The sequence below is a fragment of the Chenopodium quinoa genome, unplaced genomic scaffold (assembly GCF_001683475.1).
Source record: "Chenopodium quinoa cultivar QQ74 unplaced genomic scaffold, ASM168347v1, whole genome shotgun sequence".
NCBI classification, from domain to species: Eukaryota; Viridiplantae; Streptophyta; class Magnoliopsida; order Caryophyllales; family Amaranthaceae; genus Chenopodium; species Chenopodium quinoa.
Window position 1 is genome coordinate 605,361 of NW_018742390.1, and position 11,859 is coordinate 617,219.

Consider the following 11,859-nt stretch of genomic DNA (forward strand, 5'->3'; position numbering starts at 1 on the left):
CAAAATTTTTTTGTAGAATATTGGCTGGAAACCGTTGGGCCTGGCGCCTTAAATGACTTCATAGTCTTAAGGGCAGCCAATACTTCACACGAACTAAAAGGTATCGTGACTTGCTCCATCTCTTCATTCTTCAATTCTAGGAAATAATCCCACAGCAGGGGAACACCATTAAACAAAATATATTCAAATATGTGATATACTATATACTCCCTTTGTTCTCAAAAGATACAATGTAATATAGTTGTGTTGGTTTTTATTTTATTCATCGCAATGAGTAGTTTAATATTCAATTGATAATTTTTTTTTCTTTAAATATGCATATGCAACTAATAGTAATTATGGTCAAAGTAATGCATTAACAAATACGCACAATCAAAATAGAAACAAAGAGAGTACTATAAAAGGAACACGAGTTGACAAACCCTCCTTTATTCATGGAGTTTGATCAGTGGGGACAGTGGGTAGTTTTAGAGAAATATTTCATTGAATTGACTCAAGGGTAGGTTAGTCAAATCACCCATTAAAGCATGGGCTTGCTATTATCTCATATGCATTACGAAAACGGTACTCGAAAAAATTAAAAATAAATAATTACAGAAATAAAATTGTTTTCACAAGGCCACCATATAGAATTTTCCCTAATTTTTTACATCCTAGAATTTTTCTTGTATCACATACCTTTTTCCATAAAAGTGGCTTCAATGATCAACTAAGGCCCAAAGATGGCAAATTAAATTCTCCACATCCGGTATCTTGCACACAGACATCTATCACTTGCCATAATTCTACAGCGTGTATGTTACAAGTTTTTACACATACACCACAATATGCAGTTACTCATTTTGGTTTGATTATACCCTCAGAAGACTTCACCTTTCGTTCCAAACTAATCTTTTTAGAAGCTTGTTTAAGGGGCTACTTGGGCACCAATCTTATTGGACATATAGAGAAAGCAATGCAGCGTGCTGCTTTAGCCAGCATAAAGCGCTCGTTTTCTGTCAGATGTCTCTCAATGACCTTCACAATATTAGCATCCTGTAAATACAAACAACATTACTTGCTGTATAATGGCTCATTTATAATGTGTTCCATGATGAAAATAATGGGCTTTATAACAAATAGATATAATTGAAACACACCAACAATGCGGCTTTCTTCTTGTGATCAAATGCAAAAACTTCACCAAAGATTTGAACTTTGCATGCAGAATATAATTGATAGATTGTGATGAAAGGAACACCAAGAATAAAAGGAAGTAAAACAGCATAGAAAATCAAGATTAATAATCAAAATCAAATGAGAATTCAAAAGTTAAATGAGAAATTCTTCAGCCATACACTAATTTATATATTTGAATATTTGAGTCCATTACTAACTCATTTGGTAACAATTGTAAAGGGCTTTAATATGCAATAATAAAATTGCTTATCATTATAGTGTGGCAATGAGCCAATGATTTTCCATGGAAACAACTTACAAAAGCCAGTCTTCCAAATTCAACAAGCTAATTTCTGTAGCATAATTATCCATTAACTTTCAATTGGCATTTCTAACATAAAAATGGAAATTCAGGGATTAAAGATAAAGTGATAGTTGGGCAAATAATAAGAAATCACTTAAAAATATGGTCAAGTCAATTACTTCTATTCTCATCCTTTGTTACGGTGCTACCTCCATCCCCTTTGGTAAAGTGAGCTGTCCGTTCTCATTACAAACTAACCAACAAAATACCTCATCCCACAAAACAAACATAAGACACCTAGAAAATTTCCTGTTCCCATTCCCAGCTCTTTAAGCCTCAAATTCTCCAAAAGTATCCCATTCCAGTTATATGATTTCATTCAAATTACTTTTTTTTCGGTAAGTAAGATGAACTGCCCTTTCGGACCAAAACCTCTCATAGGTCAACCCGCGACCTGAGTTTGCAGGCTAGACACTTGTAAGCAAGGAAGAAGGGTAGGGAAACCTCCAACTTCAAGGTTGGAAGGTTCAATCTTAACCACTAGGCCAACCTTTGCTTAGTATGATTGCAAATTACTTGGTTAGCAAAATATCTGATGCATAGAGATACTAGGAAGAATTCTTCCAAGTCATCATTTGACTAATTTATCATCAACGCTAAGAAAATAAAGTATTATATTGTCAAGTGCAATTCTTCCCCTCATACATTACATTACCAGAATCTTCAACCATATGTTTTTTTGTGCTACATACTATTACTGACAGGGATAGCTAATAACAGAGGTTCAAAGTTGAAGGACCAATTCCATTGACGTTCATAGAAATCGAAAGAAGCAGTGAGACTTACTAGGAAAATGATCACGACTAGTACCCCAAGATTCATGGGAAACACATACATATGAAGACGTGAGAAAAGAAAAAAAAAAAAAAAAAAGGAACAGAACCAACCTTTTTGTGTTGCTGAACAGAGGGCCTCGCACTTGCTGTATCACCAATCACAATGATATTATTAACATTTCCACTTTCATCTCTTTCTGTTGGTGAAGTCATCGAGTGCCTCCACTGGCCATTAACAATGTACTTGTAGTAGTACCTGTAAGTGAAATGATTACATCATACACACAGAGATGGGCCACTTCATGCCATACGGTCCAGGAGAATATGATACAAACGTTGCAGTTATGGGAGATAAGCAAACTGCAATACATAGTGGTACTGATTGCAATATTGGTTTTTGACTTTGATATAAACCAAGCATCCCCCTAAAAGCCTGGGGGCTGATGGCATCCAAAATCAATGGCATTCATTCTATTTTTAATTGGCATTAATGAGGAATTAGCACTTTGGCCAGTTATGGTCCTTATAGGTAGGATGAGAAAAAAAAAATGTTATTGTTAGAATAGGAGATTAATGTCAGGTGTAAAATAGATAAAAACAAGTGTTTGTTGCCTCTCTTTTTGAGACATAAGACTAGTGACAGCTGGTAGAGCAAATTAATGTTATCCCATAAAATGTTTATTTTATAATACTAAAAATAGTACGGCTCATGACGCTGCCACCCTCCCAAACATATTAGAGCTCTACCTGCAGGCAAACATATGGATGGACTTGCATTACTCAGGCAAACAATAACCCAACTTTATTTTTCTTCCTCTTCATTACAACTGGAATTTTCAGATCTAGGGTTTTTAAAACCTAACAAAAGTTTTTGCGTTCTCAAGATTTATGCCACATTTGCGTTTCTATAGACAAATCACATGTATTACAGGTCAAGCGGTGTCATACACACTCTCCACTCACAAGATGATCAATCTTCTCCTCATAATAAGGAAGCAACAAATAAGCTGAATTTTAGTACAAGTTCACCATTTTGGCTTTAGAATAGTTTTGGTGGTGAACCCATTATTAACCACATCTTGTTATAACTGTGAGTAGAATACAAAAATTCAGTTAGATTTTTCTTGTCTGTTTAAGACTGAATCCTGAGGTAGTTTAATGTTTTTTTTTTTTTTTTTTTTTTTTTTTCTTGTTATTAATAGAACTAATAAGTTAAATTGTAACCTCATACTGAAAGTTTTATGACAATCATCTGATTCATCTTATTCTCTCTGTACCTCCTCTTCTACTCTCTCATTTTTCTATTCTTTCCTGAAAATTATTCAAGATCTTTGATCCTGCGTTATTGGTACAAGAGCTTGGTTTGATCAAGAATTTGCAGGGTCCTCGAATTCTGTTTTAAGCCAACCCTTCCTAAGAAAGCATACTAAAAAAATACTGTTAGCCAGAATCATACCCACCACCTCTTTGATAGATTGCTTGACTGAGAGTTCAAACAAAGTACATTCAGATCATCACCAAATTCTGAAAACTCAATAATTCACAACATACTCTCTTCAATTGTCGGTATATGGCACTAATTCCCAAGTGAAGGTTATTCTTTTGGAATAAGAAACATGTTATATGTTAGCGCTAGATTAATAAATGGTTTATATTTTTTAGAATGTATGACCTAAATTTACAACATTGACTATAAGAAAAGGAAAATGAGCGATTCAAACCCTACGCTTATTGGGTAAAATGACCAAGTCACCCTTCACAGGAAAAGGTGAAAGATTAATACTGGCACTCATTCAAAAGAAAAAAAATTTATAAAAAAAAAAAAAAAAAAAAAAAAACTTCATAGTTTACTCAAACTTACCACCCTTTAAAACTCTCTTAAAATTTTAAAAAAATAATAATAACAATAATACTTATTTACAAAAATAATTAATCTTTCCTGGCAACACCCACCAGGCCACCAAAAAAATTAAAAACTAAAAAAAAAAATCCAGAAATTTTGACTGCATATCCTATGATAGATGTATGAGTCCCGCAGTAGGCATAGCTGAAACTTTAAAACATATGGACCTGTCCCATCCTAAGGCACAGTGACAATATAAAACGAACATACTATCACAACTATAGAATTTCATTTTCTGTTTAACAGAAATGCATGAATGTATATCATGCGATGAACCTTCTGCAATCCCTCAAGTCAACTCAATTTCTAAAACAAACAATAGTCATATGCTTTAGTCCTAGATTAGGGTCAATCTAAACTCTTGGCCTAATATTAATCTAGATTCTAGATGTGATGAACTTTGGGCAAGTTTGACAAAGTTCAAGACTCCGTAAAGTTATCATCATTTCTTTCTCTCTTTTGTTGGGTGGCTTTGCAGTCTTCTAGGCTCACCATGTTCAACTGCCTAGCATAGTATCCAATATAGATTCAATAACACATTGATGTAAGACATAAATTGGGATATTAGGCCGAAACAACAATGTTTGAGTACCATAGTGTACACCACTGCACCCCACAAATTCTATCTCCAACTATTTGACTTGGTTGCTCAAACTTAAGGCAATCATTAATTGATGCGATACTGCGTATAAAAACTTGTACTTAGTTACTTACTTCCCTTGTGGTAGCCGAACTTCAATTTCATATCTTGGACCACCTTTGTGCACTGCCTTTATTGGATCTTTCCAATTACCAGTGAAATCCCCAACCAAGTACACATCTTCACCCTGCCATTAGAAGTAGATTAATAATCCCGTAAATAAATGTAAAGAGACAAAGACTATTTGATAAACATGAATTTAAAATTACAAATGTAAACAAGAGAGACTATAAAAAGGGAAAAAGAAACCCACCAAAAAAATACGGGTAACTCTCCCACCTTTTTTAAGGGATAATTTGGTCCCCACACTTTCTCTCTCTATATTATCACATGCATAAGATTTTATTAATCACCATTTGGAAGTTTTGACTTGGGTTCCGTGTTCACCCCCAAAGTTGCAAATAAAACTTAACGGAGGTAGTAAATAAGTAAATCAGCTACCTCATGTCCATTCCAGACAAAAATCACAGCATGGGTCGCTGGCCTGTCCTGTTTATCTTTATCAACCATGGCTATGAGATCCCATGTTGCCCAAGCTATTGCTGGCCTGCATTCAGTTCTCCATTGTTTAACTCTAAAATGTGCAGCATTACAACCTAAATTAAATATAAACAGAAAAGAAAAAAGCAGATAAGAAGAATTTGATAATAACAGTCATAAATAGCCTGTCATTGTTCAGAGTAACTTTCCTAAGACAGTGATATAAAGCTTGCTAAACAATTTTCTCAAACAAATTAAGATCCTACCTCTCCTACCATTTATTTCTCTCCATTGAACCTCTTTCAAGAAGATATTTAATGTCAATGTGTCACAAAGTCTTTGTGTGGCAGACCTCAAAAGACTTATTAGGTTTCTGTTTTGAATTCTCTTTACTCTGCCCATTGGCAGGGAGAAAGGATAGAGAAGCTTTGAGTAAAAAAGATCAAGGAAAGGGAAATGAAGGTAATTTTGGATTACTTTAGTGACAGCAGAAACTTAATTACTGAAGTCTTTATATTGGGAAGCACCTGTTAGGCCTGCAAGTGTGAAGTCCAGTGACAAAATTATAAGCTGCATTAAGCGAAGTGTCCATCATCCAGTGCAGATATGCAATGACACATGCTGGAGAACGGTCAAATCCTGATGTACAAGTGACAAAAACTCTGTGGTTTTTTTTTCAACAGGCGCAATAACAGTCCCACGGAAAATGGCAGTTTCTTCCTCATATCAAAGGAATCTCCTTCCCTGTAAAATCAATATAAATTTGTAAATTACATATTAAATTATAAAAAATTTATCAAAAATAAAATAAAATAAAAAATAAGCAAAAGTGGGTTATAAAATCCAAAACAAAAATAATAAATTGGAAAAACTTGTGTGGACATGATTCAAAATAATATTTTGGTAGACTTGAGGTCTACACGTGCCAGCCGACGTTATGTTGAACATAGTAACCCTAATTTTAAGATAGTGAAATTCATTATTCATATTGACCAGTATATTAAAACTCTAATTTTAAAATATATTAATCACTTATTATGTTTATTATAACACGACTTTTATTTCTACATAATAACCTTTATTTTGACCTTTTTATTAATATAAAGACTTTGATTTTAAAATAGCAACCTATCAATATAGTGACCCTAACATTAATGGTCCACATTAATGTAAACCAATTCTATTTAAGAGTTTAAAACAAGGATATTTACTTTCTCATAAGTCACATCGATAATGACAAAGAATCTATGTATAATCAGGAATTAATTATTTAATAAAATTCAAATTTCTGAGTAGTTTGTTGGTAAAAGAGCTCCATATGAGTATGACTTCAGGCCCAGTTCTAAAGTTCTGATTAATAAACACAATGCAAGATAAGAAAAGAAATGAACCATATATGATATGAGGCTCCAGTCACCTTATGGGGTAATTGATCATCAGAATATCACATTTTTGGCAACACTCCTTGATAGAATTAGAGTTGATTCCCCAGTTTTCTGCTTCAATCAGACTCTGGAAATTTAAGATAGCAGTGATTCCCTGGTACATATTTGTCAGAACTCAGTAACGACATCAATGCCTTCTATAGTTGTTAGAATTATCATGCTGATGACTACCACAGCACTCACCAAACTCGCTAGAGCCTCAACATCAGTTTCTCCTTGTATGCAGGAACCTACATATAACTGTTCAGTTATCTGACAGAAACACAAACATAAAAAGTATATAAGTAATAAAACCTCTCTATTGCATAAACATCAAGCAAATAACATATTGTGGACAAACGAACCATCACTTGAAGTAAACTACAATTTTGCCCAAGATCTAGCCTGGATGGTTTTTGTGATAGTGTAGAATTGGTTATTATTGTATTACATAGAAATATAAGTTAACAGCTAATTTTAATCACTTTACACCACAAAGTAACAATTGGAGGGTACATAATCTAATATGAATGATAAGTGCATTTAATCGAAAGTAACAATTGGAGGGTTACTGAATGATAAGTGCATTTAATGGCAATGGTTTCCCCTCTTTGATGTTAAAAACCTGTTTTTAGAAAACAAGTGGGCATTAGACCCCAGTTTTCTACTAATTTCACTTGCTTTATAATCGAAAGTATTTTACATGATTTTGTAGGTTTTGCTAAGATTATTGCTCAGTTGGAGAAATAAAAGCCTTAAGGTGTCAATGATGATTCAAAATTTTGCCACCAAAGATCAAAGGGATGGAAAAGCCAAAAGGCTAACCAAATAAATTAAGATCAAGATTTGTGAAGAATGGGATAAGTAATACTGACTGTAATTACATGATCATGTCAGATTTGAAGACCAAGCCAAGTCGCTTTTATCATTGCTTCCCCTTTGGTTTTTGTTATCGTAAATTTTGTAAAAATTAACTTTATATGGATTTTACAAATAGATTATTAAACTTTGGAAGTAACAACTCAACTTTATAAGAATATTTATTTTTTAAATATTTTACCATAGTAAAAAAGACTGGTCGTGTACCTTATGCCTTGGGGGGGGGGGAGCTACACTAAATAAGGTATCTGAATACCACACCTTGCTGTACTGCATACCAAGAGAATGAGTGTAATAGATTTCTCCTTTGGAACGATCAATTGCCTTAGTGTATTCACCTAACGGAAAGCTTCCATGAGACCATTCAGCATCAGTGGAATCTTCTTCCACAGATATGCAAACCAGCTGGGTAAGTGATGCTGGAAAACTGTTATATTGTGATAACAGATAACCATTTTCATTTTGCCCAGTCAGCATCTTCCATGCCCGTGATACAAGAAACTTTGAAGAGAACACTACAAAACCTGAATTCCCACCACTCTCGCTAGACCCCTGTAAAGCTGAAGCCACTAGGGTCTTGCTCCATGTGGCTACTGGGACACGGCCTCTATTGAAAAGAATATCAAGGTCATTCATTGAAAGTAACTCTTCTATGGAAAAGGGTGAAAAAGGTCTCTCGAGAACAAGGCTAAAAGATCCAACTTTCTCCTTGAGCATACTCCTGACAAAACATACAAGAATCAAGCCATAAACAACTGAACAAACACTAATTATTAATTAACTTCTTGTTTTATAAAATAAGTAATGCTATCAAGTATATGTTTCTAGGCACATTGGTATTTAAGATTATAAGAAATTCCAATATCATTAACATGTGAAAAGTAAACTCATAACAGTTACATAATATTAAGTTATAAGAAACACACTTCTCATTTGTGAAAACTTAGCAAGTATCCCCCTATTTTTCAGTAAATTTTGCAAGGGGTAGATTCCTTACTCAACTATAGGGAAACCAAGTTAATAGGTGGACCAACTTCCATTATATTTTGTATATGAGTAGCCTCTTTGATCATAAACAAAACAATAAGACAACAAATTATTCATCTACAACTGAAAACAAAATCTTCCCAAAACCCTGTTCATTTCACATGTTTATTAACTGTGCATGAATTAGTAATGAACTATCTGTCCTCGCTATGCTTGCCCAATTTCCTCAAGAGTAAGCAATTATTCACACTCCATAATTCCAAACTATACATAATGAATAGGGCCAGTAATTGACTAATTAATTGTGCTCAAATGATTAAATTGATTTAAATTGGAATTATAAGTCATTCACATTTCAAAATGATTAATAAAAAAGATAACCAAAAAATGAGAATATACCCAAAAGGTTAAATGCCTAGAAAAACAGAAGTTTAAAAGTAAAAGAAATGTATACTGTGCATCACTAATGTCCTTGATCTCTAAAAACTGGCCATCAGAAGAATCACCTGCCTTCTTTAAAGTATCCCCAACCATTATTATCCTTGATTTCTCCGCATTCCCCTATAAATCAAATTGAAAATAGTCAATTAAGGAAAATGATAGGGCTACGTATAAAAAAAAAACGAATGGAAAGTATAAGCAACGATTGAACATTTATAACATTATCGATGCATGATTTTGCAATAACTTTGTTAATCAATAGGGCAATACCATTTTAGATTTGAAGAAGCCCTAAGGGTTCCATAGATCATATCAGTAAAAACTATAGAGCTAAAAACTTAAGTAAAAGCTTCAATATATTACTCCAGGAATTTCTTTTTCTCTTAGAAGATCTTGTTTGTGATCTTGCTTATTCCTAGTATAAAAATACAAAAGTGTGTAAAAATAGTATTGTGGGGTTTTGTTATTATTCATCCTATCGAGTGCTTTAAGATTATCAATTAGTGATATTTATATCTATAACAATATTTTAGAACATGAAAATTTGCTAACATAACGCCACATGTCCCTCCCTCTTTTGTATTCCTATTTTATTTTATTTTATTATATGTGCAATAATCACCATGTATCATTTTTCTTCTTCTTGCATGTTTCTTTTTTATTAAAAGCATCACGCGTGTTCAATACTTTATTAGTTTTACTTTACCCCCTAATTTCAATGAACTAAAACTCATCCTCTTCAAATTTTTTACATTGATACCTATGTGATTGACAATTGTTAGTTCACTTGTCATATTCTTTTTTTGTTTTATCTCTATTTTTTCTTTTAACAATAAAGGGTTGCATTTACCCCTTCATTTACTACTAACCTATGTTTCATTGTTTGTCCTATTTGATTTTTCCACAGTTTTTAATTTAATATTGAAATTTAACATCTGAAACTAAGAATTATGAAAAAAATATAGAACAATTAGAGCATGTTCAATTGTAAGCTACAATACCTTGATACATCAAATTTTTAAGCTAGTATATTTTGTAGCTACAAATTGCTCCAATGGTGTGCAATTGCATATTGTAGCTTGATTAATTAAATAATTAAATAAAGTACTTTTAGTTTTAATCAAATACATGACATAGTTTAAGTCGATAAAGTTTTCTTTAAAAAACCAAGCAACGTAGTTTGTTTGATCAAGGTTGATTAGGTTGCTTAATCAAGCTATATCAATGTTTTTACTCCAATGGTAAGCTACATGCTTTCAATTTTATTTAATTTGCAAGCAGGTCCTTTTGCTATGAATCTAGACCAATCGAACATGATCGCAGGCAATGTTTTGAAATATAACAAATAGTTAAATTGTTAAGGTTCACAAACATCTGAAAACAACGAGTATTAAGGTTCACGATCACATTTTATATATAATGCCTCCGTTTCATATCAGGTGCAACAAAAGAGTTATTATTGTTTCATCGTTCGTGAGACAAGAAAAATTGTTTTGTTGCAATCAACAAAAACACGAAGGTAGCAGTATATAAGCTTTGCATCTGAATTAAACCTAAAATCTTTAATATAACAGGAAAATTGTATCTTTTTTTTTTTTTTTTATTTGTAATTCGTATAAGATTATTCAATAAAATGCAACCCATACATTGCACGGCAGTAAAAATTAATGATCAAAACAGAGTAATTACGAGTATAGTTAAATTACCCCTTTTCGGAGAGAATGAATGAAAACCTTGCCATCAACCGAAAGAGCGAAGCGAATGCCGAGAGGCTTATCTAAGGTGACCATATACTCATTCAAATTCATCTTGTAGGCAATTTGATTGTCCTTGGACATCGCAAAAACCCTAGAAATTCGGTTCCGATTGGTGCGCCTAAGTATGAGACCAATGCTTCCATTAAAGGTGAAATCAGTGCTCCAAATTGAAGAAGAAATCAGACCATTGCACAAAGACATTGAAGGAAAATGTAGTTACGAGATGATGTTTCAAACGGTCGATGACGGTGGAACAGAGTGCGCAAAAGAGGAGATAGAGAGAGTATGAGAGTGAAGTGAGTGGAGAAGTAGTAAAGTAGAGAGATCCGAAGTGGATGAATATGATGGGTAATTATCGGGAAAACTTAAACCAGCAAATTGCTGGGGTTTGTTTTCCCAGCACAAGCAAAAGCGGGGCCCACATATGTACTCTTGTGGGACCTATTTTTGCGAAATAAATACGTATTGGCGCAGTTCTCTATACCGTTATAATCATTTTTCCGTTTTCAATTTTCTTTCCTCTTTACTTTCCCCATTCCAACTAAAGTTCTCCATTAATGTTCTTCAACGAGTTCGTAGTTCTTCGACTAGCGGCGCGGTATGGGATGTTAATCTGGTGGGTTGTGGTCAGATTCCGGTAGGTTTGGTCCGGCATCGTCAATTTTCGGTATTAGCATCCATTTTGGTGAGTAAAACCTATTTGTTTAATTGTATAATTTTGAACAATTAACTTGCATGTATGATTGAATTAACTAAATTTGAGTAATTGTATAATTGAATTAGCTAAATTTGAGTTATTGTATAATTGAATTAGCTAAACTTGGCTGGATAGATACTAATTTACAGATTCATTATTATCATTATTGATTTTGACATAATTTGGTCTAATTTCTTCATTATATATTATCATTATTGATTTGTATAATTTCTTTGGATTTTGGATATTGAACTAATTTATATTTATTATTTTGGAGTTGACGAATGTGTTGT

General features: G+C 33.2%; 1 pseudogene; it reads right to left on the reverse strand.

Annotated features, from left to right (window-relative positions):
* Positions 1–565: 565 nt before the first annotated feature.
* On the reverse strand, positions 566–11,219 carry LOC110699856 (annotated as a pseudogene).
* Positions 11,220–11,859: the final 640 nt, after the last annotated feature.